This window comes from Solanum stenotomum, chromosome 1, assembly GCF_019186545.1.
Source record: "Solanum stenotomum isolate F172 chromosome 1, ASM1918654v1, whole genome shotgun sequence".
Taxonomy (NCBI): domain Eukaryota; kingdom Viridiplantae; phylum Streptophyta; class Magnoliopsida; order Solanales; family Solanaceae; genus Solanum; species Solanum stenotomum.
In genome coordinates this window covers 87,649,792-87,667,569 of record NC_064282.1, presented here as the reverse complement: position 1 = coordinate 87,667,569, position 17,778 = coordinate 87,649,792, and the positions used below count along the sequence as shown (strand labels likewise).

At 36.8% G+C, this 17,778-nt stretch overlaps 1 pseudogene; it reads right to left on the bottom strand.

Annotated features, from left to right (window-relative positions):
• Positions 1-1,802, bottom strand: part of LOC125858254 (uncharacterized) — a 34,513-nt pseudogene extending 32,711 nt beyond the window's left edge.
• Positions 1,803-17,778: the final 15,976 nt, after the last annotated feature.

Sequence of the window (17,778 nt, the reverse complement as noted above, 5' to 3'; positions counted from 1 at the left end):
ACCTGAGTACCAAGACCCTTCTGAAATGACTTTCAGAAATGAGAGGTAAACTGAGGACCTCTATCTGAGATGATAGACAAAGGAACCCCATGCAACCTCACAATCTCATTAATGTAAAGCTTGGCGTAATCCTCCGCCGAATCTGTAGTCTTGATCGCCAAAAAGCGAGAAGACTTAGTAACCCTATCAACAATCACCCAAATGGAGTCATGTTGTCTGCGAGTACGAGGTAAACCTGTGATGAAGTCCATGTTGATCACTTCCCACTTCCAAGTAGGAATGTCAATCTCTTGAGTCATACCTCCTGGTTTCTGATGTTCTACCTTGACTTGCTGGCAATTAGGGCACTTAGCCACAAATCTGCTATATCTCTTTTCATACCATTCCACCAGTAGACTTCCCGCAGATCACGGTACATCTTAGTGGCGCCTGGATGAATAGAATATCTGGAATTATGGGGTTCTGTGAGAATATGCTGTCTCAATTCACTCACATCAGGAACACATAATCTACCTTGATAGCGAAGTACACCATCTCCCCCTTGGGAGAAGACCTCCACTGTCTGCTTCTGGACTGCACCCTTAAGCTCTAGCAATATTGGATCGCTGTCTTGCTTTTCCTTAACTCCCACTACCGAAGAAGATTCTGACCTATTATGGACTATCACACCGCCATCTGATGTGCTAGTAACACTAACTCCTAAGAGAGCAAGACGATGAACATCTTTTTCTACTTCATTCCCTTTTTCCTCAATATGTGCTACACCACCCTCTAGATTCACCTCTTTCTGGCCTTAAGGTAAGAGATAATCAATATATAGGCACTAAGATACTACCCTTCTATTCTAAGACTGGCTCGTTTGGAAATTGGAACTAAACAACCCAAATTCTACAATCGACTGAGGTATGACAGAATTGAAACCAATCCATGCCTAGAATTATATCAAAATCTACCTTTTCTAACTTTACAAGATCTGCTGAGGTGACATACTGAGAGACTGAGATAGGGCAGTCTCTGTATACCCGTCTAGCTATAACTGGGTAACTGACTGGAGTAGAGACTGAGAAAGGTTCTGAAAGAGTTTCTGGGCTAACACTGAACTGGACTGCTATGTAATGAGTTACAAATGTAAGAGTAGTCCTTGCATCTAACACTACAAAAACATCTAAAGAAGGACTCGAAACGTACCAGTGATTACATCAGGAGAATCTTCCTGGTCCTGGTGAGCCTGGAGAGCATAGAGCTTGTTTTGGGCATTGTCCGCCACCTGTACCAGAAGAGTTACCCTGCTGAGTTGGGCGACCTGTCGGTATTGTTGAAGTTGTAGACTGAGCCCTAGTATTTTTACCTTCTTGCCCCTTCCTGGCAAAAGGGCAATTCTTCACCCTATGACCAGACTGGCCACACCCAAAACATCCTTCCTTGCCTGCAAGACACTCGCCTGGATGGTTCTTACCACACTTTGGACAAGTTGGGTAGGTCCTATTTCCTGAAACACTTCCCTGAGACTTAGAGCCTGGTGCCCTACTATTCTGATCTTGTCGAAACTGTGAGTGATTTCCACCACCCGATTTCTGTTGAGAGTACTCATAGTTCCCTGTTCTAGCTTACTTGGTTACCTTAGCAATTTCTCTAAGCTTATCTCCATCGACCTGCTGATTGTTCTGATTATTCATACTTTGAGCGAAAGGTTGAATAGTGTTTTGAAACTCTGCATTCGAAACTCCCTGATCTGGGACTTGAGGAACTGTGTTAGCATTCCGGGCATTCACATTCCTAGTGTTAGCTCTACGGGGAGGCATGATCGCTGAAATGTTGAACGTCGAGTTAGAATAGAATTAGATCATACCTTACGAACGATAAGAGTAATAAGAAAGTGAAGTTTTCCTAAAATCACTTTGTAGCCTCCCTCTCATTAGATATGGTGCACTTCGTACCCATGAAAAGGACTCTACTTAGTGCGACTTTTCAGACATCCTAGGACACTTAAACCTAATGCTCTGATACCAAGTTTGTCACGCCCCGAGCTACCCCCGAGACGCGGACACGGGACCTAGGACCACAAGTGATCCCAAGATAACCCTGCTGGCATGATCATGAGCATACTAAAGATAATAAACTGATGCGGAAGCTAAATCATAAATAAATCTAAAAAGATGGGGAATACCCATATACTATAGCTGAATATATCAAATCTGAGAGTTTAATACAAAAGAAATATCAAACTCAAAACACTAAGCTGAATCTAACTATGTCTGAAATAAGCCTCTAAACTGACTAGAAATGTTGGGACATGCCCCAACTAGATCTAGCAAAACTGAAACTAAAGACTAAGAATACTGAAAAGAAACTCATGACTATTATCCTCGGAGAATGAGGACTCACCACTAATTCTGCTGAACTGGAGATCGGGAACCGATCTAATCGTGATCTGGATGCTGAGAACTTGAACCTACATCACGAGAAGATGTAGCGCACGTATGCGTCAGTACTTGAAAGGTACTGAGCATGCAGGATAGAGTAAAGCTGAAATAACATATAACTGAACAAAGCAATAAAGCAATGAAATAATCTGAACATGATATAGATACTGAAAATACTGAATACTGAGCTAACTGATGCAATGACCAAATTTATAACATGCTGAGACTAAATACTGACTGTACTGAAATATGGTCTATGCAATAGAGTCTGACTGAATTGTGGGAGCTACTAATAACCGACATAAAACCACATGAGCTAAATGTGGAGTCCGACGTATACGCCCCATCGAGAGGACCTAATATACCGTGCCAGAGGTATAGAGGCATGCTGGCGTGATCATTAAACTGATGTTGCCCACAGAGGGGACTTACACCTATGTCGCTCGTAGTTCTGGGACTATATGGGTACGCTGAAACCCTATTCCAACTCGGTATTATGCTACTCCCAATGAATTAAGTGGTTAACTGGTTATGACTGAATTTCTGTAAATACTGGATAGCTCGAAACTGAACATGCAAACTGAGAATGCAACAATTAATCTAATAATGATGCATTCATAAACTGAGTCTTGTATAACTGAATATATTATGACTTAGATACTGAATAGCTTAAAATACAGACATGTAAATACTCATACTTGAAAACTCCTTTTTAGAAAACAATACTCTGATCATTGATGACTTGGGAAGTCATACTGCATAAACATTGATGGTATATCTAGATACCATACTATTCATACATTGATGACCTACTCAATTGTCATACTAATCATGTAGTAGAAGCTCTTTCTCAAAACTCATCTTAACTTTCTCAAAAACTCAAAATAGGGTTTATGCTGAAATATACTGATAATGTGGCATAAAATCGGAGCATGTATATCTGAATAACTGAAATATCTCACCTAGCATGTGTAATTTAAGAACTAATGAACTACATAGCTAGGGTTCTGAAATTTATGGGATAAACTGAGCAATACCATGATAATCTGATTTGGAACATTTAAATAACTAATTCATGATGATCTGCTGTAATTCTAGAAACCCTAGGTCTGTTAATAATCATGGAATCAAGAATCTGACTGAATTATAGAGACCTAATGGGTGAAACGAACCCACTAGTGAAATCCCACATACCTGGTGACGAATTCCACGGAGAAATCTTTCGATTTCGGGGCTAGAACTGAAGGAAACTTGTTGCGTTCTTGAACTAGGGTTTTTGACCTTTTTCTCCTCTCTTGCTTCTAATTTTCTAAGTTTTGATTAATGATTTTGACTAAGGTAAGTTCTAATTATGTTTCTAGGTTTAAACTGATTAAAACCTCATGATTTAGGGTCTAAACGACGTATCTTAGGGTTTAAACGAAATAGGTAAAGACCAAAAGACCCCTGAATTAACTGCTGTCGGAGTGACGGTCCGTCACAAGAAGATGTAGCGCACGTATGCGTCAGTACATGAAAGGTACTGAGCATGCATGATAGAGTAAAGCTGAAATAACATATAACTGAACAAAGCAATAAAGTAATGAAATAATGTGAACATGTTATAGATATTGAAAATACTGAATACTAAGATAACTGATGCAATGACCAAATTTATAACATGCTGAGACTGAATACTGATGGTCAATGCAATAGAGTCTGACTGAACTATGGGAGCTACTAATAACCGACATAAAACCACATGAGCTAAATGTGGAGTCCGATGTATACGCCCCATCGAGAGGACCCAATATACCCTGCCAGAGGTATAGAGGCATGCTGGCGTGATCACTAAACTGATGTTGCCTACAGAGAGGACTTACACCTACGTGGCTCGTAGTTCTGGACTATATGGGTACGCTGAAACCCTAGTCCAACTCGATATTATGCTCTTCCCAATGAATTAAGTGGTTAAATGGTTATGACTGAATTTCTGTAAATACTGGATAGCTCGAAACTGAACATGCAAACTGAGAATGCAACAATTAATCTGATAATGATGCATTCATAAACTGAGTCATGTATAACTGAATATATTATGACTTAGATACTGAATAGCTTAAAATACTGACATGTAAATACTCATACTTGAAAACTCCTTTTTAGAAAACAATACTCTGATCATTGATGACTTGGGAAGTCATACTACATAAACATTGATGGTATATCTAGATACCATACTATTCATACATTGATGACCTACTCAATTGTCATACTAATCATGTATTAGAAGCTCTTTCTAAAAACTCATCTTAACTTTCTCAAAAACTCAAAATAGGGTTTATGCTGAAATATACTGATAATGTGGCATAAAATTGGAGCATGAATATCTAAATAACTGAAATATCTCACCTAGCATGTGTAATTTAAGAACTAATGAACTACATAGCTAGGGTTCTGAAATTTATGCGATAAACTGAGTAATAACATGATAATCTGATTTGGAACATTTAAATAACTAATTCATGATGATCTGCTGTAATTCTAGAAACCGTAGGTCTGTTAATAATCATGGAATCAAGAATCTGACTGAATTCTAGGGACCTAATGGGTGAAACGAACCCACTAGTGAAATCCCACATACTTGGTGACGAATTCCACGGAGAAATCTTTCGATTTCGGGGCTGGAACTGAAGTAAACTTGTTGCGTTCTTGAACTAGGGTTTTTGACCTTTTTCTCCTCTCTTGCTTCTAATTTTCTAAGTTTTGATTAATGATTTTGACTAAGGTGAGTTCTAATTATGTTTCTAGGTTTAAACTGATTAAAACCTCATGATTTAGGGTCTAAACGACGTATCTTAGGGTTTAAACGAAATAGGAAAAGACCAAAAGACCTCTGAATTAACTGCTGTCGGAGTGATCGACAGAATGGACTGACGGTCCGTCAATCAATCGACGGTCCGTCGATTGGGTCCGTAGATCGAGTCTGCCCGACAGGGCTTCCCTAAAACGGGCATAATGTTTTACTCGGAGGTCAGAATTTACCAAATTCAGTGACGTTAGAAAGATAATTCAATTATCTATCTAAACATAGGTAATGGGGCACCTAATTCATTTTGTACTAAAAGTTATGACCATCTGAAGTTGACCCATCAGAATTTTCAGCTAACTAGCTGCTAACCTTTCGATCTACGGTCAGACCTACGGACCGTGGATCGAATGACGGTCCGTGCTGGTCACCCGTAGTTCAGGACTGAAGCTAGGCTTTTCGGGCATCGATCCACGGACACGAACTACGATCCGTGACCTGACTTACGGACCGTAAGTTCGGTCGTGGGTCAACACTTAGCCAAATTTTCTGACTGAGTTCTGGGGAAGTTTTCTGTCCCGAACCACGGACCTGCAGGACGGACCGTGAGTCCATCTACGGTCCGTGGATGGTGTCCGTGAGTTCCACCTGTAACACCAAAAATCTGAAATCTCTATTTTCGGATACGGGGTGTTACAAGCCTACCCACTGATATTTAGCTATTTATTAGTAGTTTCAATTACACCTATAGTGAAATTTTCCTATAATTGATCACATCCCAATAATTCTTCTTTATATTGTTATTTCCTTCGTGTTTGATTGTGGTGTAGCTAATAATTGACAATCCAAACCCCCCATCTGACATTTGTTGCCACTTGTTTACATGTTTTTCGATAAATTCTATTCCTATAACCGAATAGACCACTTTATAACTTCATAACTAAATTTAGACACATACCACTCCTTGTGGGTTCAACCCCAACTCTTCGTTGGGTTTTATACTAGTTAACGTTCGTTTACACCTAGAATCAGATGAGGTGTACTTGAACATTAATCAGGTACCCGAGCCAATCGAGAATCACATATAACACAATCATAAGCACTATGAATACAATCACACTTGTAGCACACAAACAAATAGGATAACTTCATTGCTTGAGATTGACAACAAGATATCTTTCAATTTCATCCATTTTTTATTCCCTAAAAATATATTGTACAAGTATTACAAGTGAAACAGTTAATCATGCACATCTGACTCGAACATAAAAGATTCAACAATCACCTACCTTAAATCAAGCCTAGAAGCTCTATTGAACCTAAGACTTCCCTTGTTATGAGGCATAGCTTGTTCTTGGTCTATAAAGAATCAATATAACACAAAATTGTACCAAAATGGCCTTAATGTACCAGATTATATTCTAATCTCAAACTCTAGGCCAACTTCATGCAATTTTCACCCATATCAAGGTTTTTCCACTATTAAGTCAAACCAAACCATCCCCTAATGTCACTACCATGGATTCTAAGGCCTAATAATTGAATTACCAAGCTAGGGGAGTAATTTACTTACCTTTGTGGATGATTTTGATAGAAAACATGTGAATACCGTCGTAGGTCGCCTCTGTACTTCCCCAAAATATTCTGGAATGATGACTTATATTGGGGAATAATCTGCATTTTTAGCGATCGCCTTACCCTACTATAATGACCCAATCCTGCTATAGTGGTGGCACTGTAGATGGATCTCCCGCTATAGTTGGAATTAATTCCACCCATTGTAATGGTGTGTCAATCATTGTAGCGGCTTTCACAGTACAAAACCTTGAAAATCCTCCCAAATTCACCTACTTCACAACACATCTTCAAACCTTGACATTGCAAACCAACTCCTTCACGCCAACTTCAATATCGATAGTTCTGTTCACCCGAATTCATTTATGAAAGTCCTACGGACTCCTTAACATCTTAGTAACAAGGAACTCAACTTAGACACTTCACCCAACACTTCCCCTGGATTTCCCTAGACCTCTTCTTGCTCAAATTTCATTCAGGCTTTAGCCTAGCCTAAAATTTTTAACGCACAACTAGAAAAAATTTCTCGCCCGATTTCTTTTATGAATAGCAAACCCATAATGACATGAAAGGTTGTAATAGTCATGAATATCATTTAATTTATAAATTATTAAAAATATTTATTAATGAAAAGAATGAAGGAATAAAATAAAAAAGGAGATAAATAGATTTCTAAGCTATAGAGAGGTGCAACATCACCTGTTTAACAACAAAAATTCCCTAAGTATATTTGATATATGTTTATAATAGCATCTATAGAAAAAAAGTTTGAACTATAAAGTACCAATGCTAGCTTTCTTCCTATATACACACCCATGTTAATTATCTTTTAAACATAATAATTGACTTGATCTTTTTTAGCTATATATTCTGTAACACCTCGAAAAAAAATTGAAAGTTGAGTTGAGTTGGAAAATTTTAGAAAAATGTTGCAGGGATCTGGTGCTATGGATAGACCCACGGGTCGTATGAAGGATCTCGTAGATACTGGTAAGATTTTTGGAAATTTTAAGTTTTTGAAGTTTGACCTACGACTTGACATGATGAATCATACAAATTGGGATGAGTTGTAGATGGAATTCGTAGGAAGGATTAAGAAGAATTATTTAAGACCCCAAGTCTAAAAAAGAGAACAACGGGTCGTAATTGGTTCTATGGGTCGTAGATGGGTTCCATAGAAAGGTTCTACACTTACTGAAATTTTGGACTCAAAGTTGAGGACTATAGATGGGCTCTATGGACTGTAGAAAGGTCGACGACTCATAAAAGTGTTTTGTGGAAAGTGAGGTGAATTTTGGATTTTTGAAGTATGTTCTACGGTTGACCAGTACAGGACGTACAAAATTCTACGGACTGTAGGTCCCAACCGTAGATCACTTCGGGCAGTTATTTCTTAAGGGTATTTAGGTCTTTTCCTATGCATTTAATACCTATACTATGTCGTTTTCCCCTATTTATAAGTCCTATAACTACCTTCCAATTCCTCAAACTACCCAAACCCTTTCATTCTCTCAAATCCCAAAATCTCATCCAAGTACATCCCTTCCAAATCCTCTCAAGCTTCAAGGAAGAAAACTAGGGTTCAAGCTTCACGTCTCCTTTTTCCTCTATTGCTTTTGGGTTTTAGTCATCAAGGTATATGAAAATTTACCAATGGATTTAATTCATCCATTGGATCCCAAAAGATCTCAAAGCTTCCAATTCAATTTCATCAAATTTGATTAGGGTTTCATACAATTCTCCATGGGTTCTATTTGTTCTGATCCAATTGTTTGATTTCAATCTTACTATGCATGATTTGATTCAATTACAAGTATTCTAATTGTTTTTATACGGACCCATGCATGGTACATGCTTATGGTGATGAATTTTTAAAGAAAGTTATGAACTTATGAATGGTGATTTATGAAATCTATTCATGATTTATGAAATAGATCTTTTGGAAACTAAGGTTGCTTTTAAGATAGGTATCAATAAAATTGTGAAAGGTTTTGTCACATATGCATAAAATTTTGAATCTCACATAATAAAAAATCATGATTGGTGAAAGATTTTATCACACATATATAAATCATGATTTAAGGAGCTACTCTATGATGAATTAAGATTGAATTGGTAACTTAATTGTGCTTTTCCAAGTATGATGACATGAATATGAATATGAATATGACTATTCCATTGGGATTTAAACTTAGAACCGAGAGGATATTGAGATAGAGGCTCTCTCTTTAGTACAGGTCAGGTCTCTAGTAGCAATCTATAAGTCCCTAACTACGTGCCCCAGTAGGATTTGTCTTAGAATGACATAGCGAGTGAATCTACCTAAGCTAGAAGTTTGTGTTCCTTACCTTGGTAAGTAGGACATCTATTTTTTTTGTGGGTGCAAAAAACCAAATTTCATGTTATATCTCTTTAGGTCTATGTTGGTTAACGGTAAATATCCCACAAAAATAAACTATCTTTTCTTCAAAGGTTTATGAAGCTTTCATTATTATTTTAAGTATGCATTAACCATGTTCATGATTTATGATTCTTCTTTAATGGTTTTTACTATGTTTTAGCTTGGTCATGCGTATTATGTTTTCCTTTATGTCCGTTTATGATCATGTTTCATGTTTTCATGAATTTCCCCATACTTAGTATATTCCATGTACTTATGCATACTTGTGCCTACATTGTCTCATAATGTAGGGTTCGACGCTTCTCATTCTCTTTTTGCTTGGGGCTAGTCGATTGATTGATCATTGAATACTTGGTGAGTCCTCATGTTCCAAGGATCATGTCATATTTACTATACTTTCTTATGTATTTAGTTTTTGGACTTTGTACGTGGTGTATGAGTTACGTCCCAACCACTCTTTTGATGTATTAGATTGGCTTGTCAAGACTATGATTTGAGTTCCTCTCTTATGTCAAACTCTCATATGGTATGAGATTTTCTACTCACATTCTACTTTTATATACTATATTGTGTTGTATATATGTCAGGTGGAATGTGTAGGGCATCTCGCGGTCTTATACACCATGTCACGTCTAGGGTGTATTTTGGGTCATGAAAAACTTGGTGTTCAGAGCACCAAGTTTTAGAAAAAGGTCCTAAGATGTCTAACAAGCCGCATTGAGTAGATCCATTTTGTTCATGAGTGTGAAGCGCACCACATTTATTAATTGGAGGCTACCAAATTTTTAGGAAACATTTATTTTTTCATTACTCTGAAGTCGTGCCATAGAATTTATCTTTATAAAGAGCCTTCTCCTAAATCATGTTCGATGCTTTACATGATATGGCCCCTCAAAGAGCTTACATGAGAAGGAATGTGGATGACAATGTGGAGCCCAAGGTTCCTCAAGTTCTGGTCGACCCTTTGGCCGAGCAAGTGACTCATGACAAATTACGAACCGCTTTTAAGTGTTGGCTCAAGCTATGACTACACAAGCTAATAGAGAAGTTATTTTTCCCGTGAAATATGGGTATAACCGCCGCAAAGGATAAGAGACTTCACTAGAATAAAACCCACAGAATTTCATGGGTCGAAATGAGGATCCACAAGAGTTCATTGATGAGGTGTACAAAATATTAATAATTATGGAATTTTCTACGGTAGAGAAGGCGAGTGTTGCTCCAGTTTGGTTTGAACGATGGAAAGGTGAGAGGGTTGTAGATGCAGATCCTCTTGATTGGGAGAAGTTCAAAGGAGAATTTCTTGATCATTCCTTTCCTATTGAGATGAGGGAGACAAAGGTACTTGAATTTATTAATATGTGACAAGGTTATATAAGTCTGAAAGAGTATGCTTTGAAGTTTACTCAATTGGCTAAGTATGCTCCAACTATAGTTGCTTGACTCTAGGACAAGAATAAGTAAGTTTGTGTCAGGTGCTTCCGACTTGGTTATCAAAGAGTGCCAAATTGTCATGCTTATCAAAGAAATGGATATATCTAGATTGATCGTTCATTCATCATAAATTGAAGAAGAGAAACTCCAAGAGATGGCAAGGGAGTCGAAGAGGGCTCGTGTGGATGATGGTGACTTTTCTCATTCTAGGCCCAGTGGATAAAGTAGTTCTAAATTTTGGCAAAGGTTTTTCTAGTCAAGGTTCTTCTATGCTCCCACCCCTAAGTTCTACAAGGATATGGTGTCTAACCCTAAGCCTCAAGGAAGAAATAGTGGTGAGGATTTTCGATGCCTACTTGCACAAGGTATGGCAAGAAACATGATGGCAAATGTTTGGCCAGCACATATGGTTGCTTTAATTATGGAAAGAGTGGTCAGAAGATGAGAGATTTTTCATTGCTCACCACTAAGGGAAGGGATGGCAGACAAGCTCAGCCTAGTGGTTCCGGTTCTGGTGCACCAAAGCAAAGCAAATTTTATGCTCTTTAGAGTCGACAGGATCACATGGGTTCTCTGGATGTTATTACCGGTATGTTGAAAGTCTTTCATCTCTATCTTTATGCTTTACTTGATACAGGTGCTATGTTGTCATTTTTTTACTCATTATGTTGCCATGAGATTTGATGTTTGTCCAGAAATCCTTTCTAATCCCTTTCATATCTCTACTCACGTTGGTGATTCTATTGTTTCTAAGAGAGTGTATAGAAATTGTCTTATTTTTGTTTCTCATAGAGTCACTCATGTTGATCTTGTAAATCTTGATATGCTAGATTTTGATGTTATTCTTAGGATGGATTGGATTTATGAATGTTATGCTTCCATAGAGTGTAGGACCCAATTGGTCACCTTCAAGGTTCCAAACGAACCTATCATTCATAGGAAGGGGAAAATTATGTTCTTAAGGGTTTGTTCATATCTTGCCTTGCATTTATCATCTTGTCCGGGATAGGGATAAAGATTTTGAAACCCCTATTCTTGAATCAGTTCCAATTGTAAATAGGTTTCTGGAAATGCCTCCTGATGATCTTCCCGACATTACTCCATAAAGGGAAATAGACTTCAGTATTGACCTTCTCTCCTAGATATGCAACCTATCTCTACTCATCCCTATCGTATAACCCTGGAAAAATTTAAGGAGTTAAAGGATCAATTGAAGATTTATTAGATAAGGTTTTATTAAACCAAATATCTCTCCATGTAGTGCTCCAGTGTTGTTTGTTCAAACGAAGGATAGTTCCTTCCGAATTTTCATTGACCAATTGCAATTGAATGAGTTTACCATAAAGAATACACATTCTATTCCTAGGATTGATGATTTGTTTGACAAAATCCAAGGAGAGGGTTACTTCTCTAAGATTGGCCTTCGATCGGGTTATCAACAATTGAGGGTGAAGGAGAGTGACATTCTGAAGATGGCTTTTTGAACTTGGTATGTTTATCATGAGTTCTTTGTGATGTCTTTTGCTTTGACTAATAACTCGGTGACATTGATGGATTTGACGAATAGGGTCATCAAGTAAAATTTTGATATGTTTGTGATTATGTTTATCGATGACATTTTGATTTACTCACAGAGTGAGGATGAGCATATTGAACATTTGGGGATTGTGTGGCAAGTTCTCAAGGATCATGAATTCTAGGCTAGGTTTAGAAAATGTGAATTTTGGTTGAGGTATGTTACTTTCCTTGGTAATATTGTCTCTGATGAAGGTATTCAAGTCGATCCTAAGAAATTTGAGTCGGTTAAGAATTGGCCTAGACCTTTGTCCATTTTATATATATGGAGTTCTTAGGCTTGGCCGATTAATATAGAAGGTTTGTGGAAGAATTTTCCTCTATTGCTTCGCCTTTGATGACATTGACTCAAATGAAGGTGAAATTCATATGGTTGGAAGCTTGTGAGAAGAGTTTCCAAGAGTTAAAGGACAAACTCACTTGAACCCCTATTTTGGCATTACTGGAAGGATCGAATGGTTTTGTGGTTTATCGTGATGTTTTAGGGATTGGTCTTGGTTTTGTTTTGATGTAACATAGGAAAGTCACTACTTATGCTTCAAGAAAATTGAAGATGGATGAAAAGAATTATCTGACTCCTGATTTGGACTTAGTAGTGGTAGTGTTTACTTTAAAGATTTGGAGACATTAGTTTTATGGTGTTCATGTGGATGTGTTTACTGACCACAAGAGTTTGAAATATGTGTTCACTCAAAAGGATTTGATTCTTTGCAACATGAGGTGGCTTGAGTTATCGAAGGATTACGACATGAGTGTCCTCTATAATTTGATTAAAGCAAATATGGTAGCGAATGCTCGTAGTCGACTATCAATGGGTAGTGTTGCTCTATGCTAAGGGTGATAAGAAAGAGCTAGTTCGTGATATTCATAGATTGGCCCGATTGGGTGTTCGCTTGGTTAACTCTAACGAAGCTAGTGTGATTGTTTAGAACAGTTCCAAATCATCTCTTATATTGAATGTGAAGGCTAAGCAAGATCTTAATCTAGTATTAGTTGATCTAAAAAAGGCAGTTTCCAAAAAAACCATTGGAGCTTTCTCCCAACCAGGATATGGTGTCGCTCTATACCAAGGTCGATTGTGTGTTCCGAATGCTGATGAGTTAAGAAAAAATATTTTGACAGAAGCTCACAGTTCTTGATATTATATTCACCCAGGATCCACCAATATGTATCATGGCTTGTGGGAAGTCTATTGGTGGAATGTGATGAAGAGGGATATTGCAGAATTTATGGCTAAATGTCTGAATTGTCAACAAGTGAAAGTTGAGCATAAAAAAATGGGATTCAAAACATTAGCATTCCTACGTAGAAGTGGAAAGATTTCAATATGGACTTTATTATAGGTTTACCTCTCACTTTTCATCAGTTTGATTCAATTTGGGTTATTATGGACCGAATGACGAAATCTACTCACTTTCTTCTAGTTCACACTTCATTTTTAGTCGAAGACTATACCAATCTTTATATTCGAGAAATGGTGTGGTTGCATGGAGTGCACTCGTCTATTATCTCTAATCGTGTCACTCAGTTTACATCTCTGTTTTGGAGGTCATTTTAGAAAGGTCTTCGTATCCAAGGGAAGCTTAGCACGACTTTTACTCCTCAAACTAATGGACAAGCCGAGCATACTATTCGGACATTGAAATATATGTATGAGCTTACGTGATTGATTTCAAAGGTAATTGGGATGATAATTTTCCTTTGATTGAGTTTTCTTATAATAATAACTATCATTCTAGAATTGGGATGACACTATTTGAAGCTTTTTATGGTAAGACGTGTAGGTTTCCTATAGTTGGTTTGAAGTTGGTGAGGTTTATTTGATAGGGCTCGAGTTGGTACATAAGGCTATGTAAAATGTTTAACTTAGGTTAAGACGGCTCAAAGTCGACAAAAAATTTATGCCGATGTTAGAAGAAGATAACATAAATTTAATGTTGATGATTGGGTCTACTTGAAAATTTCACCCTTGAAGGGGGTAATGAGATTTGAAAGAAAGGGAAGCTAAGTCCCCACTATGTGGGCCCATATAAGATTTTGTGGTGTATTTGGGAGGTTTATTATGAGTTAGAATTACCTAATTATTTAACATCACTACATCTGGTACTCCACATCTCTTTGTTAAAAAAGTGTGTTGGAAATCCGACGTACATAGTGCCTTTGGAAACCTTGGGAGTTAAAGATTTTTTTTCATATGAAGAAGTTTCAGTTGAGATTTTGGATCGTCAAGTTTGAAATTTAAGAAACAAAGAAGTTGCTTCCGTGAAGGTTCTTTGGAGGAATCAACAAGTTGAGGGTGCTATATGGGAGGCCGAAGAGGATATGATGTCCCAATATCCTCATCTCTTTCCCTCCATTCCTACTCTAGCTTGAGGGTTTAGCTCCTTATGGTTCATTCTTTCAGATTCATATGTTTTAATCATTCTCATGTTTCCATATGCATGCAAGTTCATGAAAAACTTGTTTTTGATGTTATGATTTAGCTTGGAGTTATTCTCCATGTTCGTATGCATTTTGATGAAATTGCATTCTTGTTGGGTTTTAGTTTCTCTCCTACTCTATTCATACTAGTTTGAGTCCCATTCGAGGACCAATGTTCCCGAGGGGTAGTTATTGTAACACATCAAAAAAAGTTGGAAGTTGATTTGAGTTGGAAAAGTTCAGAAAAATGTTACATAGATCTGGTGCTATGGATCCACCTATGGGTCGTAAAGCTTCATACGGGTAGTTGTAAGGGTCTCGTAGACACTGGATAAGATTTTTTGAAATTTCAAGTTTCTAAAGTTTGACCTACAACTTGATAGAACGATCCATGAATTCAGACGAGGTGTAGATGGCATTCGTTGGATGGATTCAGAGGAATGATTTAAGACCCTAGGTCTATGTAAGAGAACAACATGTCATAATTGGTTCTACGGATTGTAAATGGGTTTTGTAGAAAGGTTCTACACTTGGTGAAATTTTGGACTCAAAGTTAAGGACTACATATGGTGTCAATGTACCGTAGAAAGGTTGGCGACTCGTAGAAGTATTTCATGGAAATTAAAGTAAATTTTGGGTTTCTGAAGTTGGTTCTACGGTTGAACAGTACGGGTTGTAGAAAGTTCTACGGATTGTAGGTCCCAACAGTAGTACACTTCCGATAATTATTTCTTAAGGGTATTTAGGTCTTTCCTATGCATTTAATACCTATACTATGTTTTTTTACCCCTATTTTTAAGTCCTATAACTACCTTTCAATTCCTAAAATTACCCAAACCCTCTCATTCTCTCAAATCCCCAATTGCATCTAAGTTCATCCCCGGCTTTGATCATCAAGGTATATGGGAATTCACCAATGGATTTGATTCATCCATTGGGTCCCAAAAGATCTCCAAGTTTCCAATTTAATTTAATCAAATTTGATTAGGGTTTCATACAATTCTCTATGGATCCTATTTTTTATGATTCAATTGTTTGATTTTATACTTATTACCTATGATTTAATTCAATTACATGTTTTCCAATTCTTTTCATATGCACCCATGCATGGTACATGTTTATGATGATGAATTTATGAACAAATCTATTAACTTATGAATGACGATTTATGAAATCTATGCATGATTTATGAAAAAATGTTTTAGTAACTAAGGTTGCTTTTAAGATAAGCATCAATGAATTTGTGAATGGTTTTCTCACATATGCATGAAATTGTGAATGTTTTCTCACATATTAAGATATCATAATAGTTAGAGGTTTTTTCACACATGTATGAATCATGAATTAAAGAGCTACTCTATGATGAATTAAGATTGGATTAGTAACTTAATTGTGCTTTTCAAGTATAATGACATGAATATGTATATGAATATTCCATTTGAATTCTTACTTAGCACCCAGAGGATATTGAGATGGAGGCTCTCCCATTTGTAGAGGTTGTGTCTCTAGTCGCAATATCCATGTCCCTAATTACCTGCCTTTGTAGGACTTCTATTAGAAGACATAGCTAGTCGATCCATCTAAGCTAGAAGTTTATGTTCCTTACCTTGGTAAGTAGGACATATATTTTTTGTATGGGTGCAAAAAGTCAAATTTCATGTTATAGCTCACAAGGTTTATATCGGTTAATGGAAATTACCCACATAAACAAACTATATTTTCTTCAAAGGTTTTATGAAGCTTTCATTATGATTTTAAGTATGCATTAACCATGTTCATGATTTATGATTCTTCTTCAAAGGTTTTTACTATAGTTTAGTGGTCACGCGTTTCATGTTTTCCTTTATGTCTCATTATGATCATGTTTCATGCATTTTCCCATACTTGGTATATTCGTTGTATTAATGCATATTTGTGCCTACATTGTCTCATAATGTAGGGTCTAATATTTCTCCTCCTTCCGTTTGTGGCTAGTAGATTGATTGGTCATTGAAGACACCAAGGACCGTGTCACCTTTACTATGCTTTCTTATGTCTTTAGGTTTTGGACGTTGTACGTGTTGTATGAGTTACGTTCCAACCACTCTTCTACAGATTGACTTGTCAAGAATATGATTAGACTTCCGCGCTTATGTCAAACTCTCCTATGATATGCGACTTTCCACTTACATTCTACTTTTGACTACTATATTGTGTTATATGTATGTCAAGTGGTTTGTGTCTCTTGGGGTCTTATACGACATGTCACGTCTAGGGTGTACTTTGGGTCATGACATATTCATTTACTATTACATCCTCTATATTGTTATGTGGAAAAATAATTGAGCAATGATCAGAATCATAATTCTACAAATAAAATCAAGCACTTGTCTTACTATTTTTTCACTACAAGCGGAGAAATAAATTATTGAAGTGCTAGATAATTTTATGTTAGAAAGGTTTGTTGGGTGTGTCGTAAACATGTGATTGTATATATAATTTCACATATTAAAAATGTTTTTTTGAGTTGTAGTTTTCTGGAAAAAAACTTTTTAGTAAACTATGGAAAGTCAAATAACTATCTTTGCTCGGTTACACTTGATTTTCTTTCTTTCTTGGTTATGCTTTTATTGCTTTCCTTCAACCAAGATGTTGGGAAAGGGATTTTATTATTTTTCGAAATATTGGAGTTGAGATTCTTGATTTGCCATTGTCGATAACCATGTTGGGTACATTAGATCAGTTTTCGAGACATTAGATAATCAACAACCTGAAAAAAATAAGAATTTAGAAATTTTATGTGTATTGATTGAATATGCAGAATACAATTTGTTCCTATATTTACACACAACTAAAGAAAAGAATAAAACCTTCTATTGTAACTACCATTCCAGCTGTACAATTTTTTAATTGGCTTTTCTATGACAAACTTTATTCCCTCTCTATGTATATACATTTCAGTTATATGTAAAAAATTTATTTGTTGGGCCTTTTATCCGAATTGGGCTTCTGGCTGGCCTGTGTAGGAGTAGCTCGTTAGCGCAGATAACATTACCCTTTTATCATCTTCAGACCAGATAAAAGGGTTAGTCTTCTTCGATGAAACAAATGCCAAACATGAAGACCTTGTTTGTTTCTATTTTCTTCTTTCCTTTGATGGTGTATCTTTTGCGTCAAATATT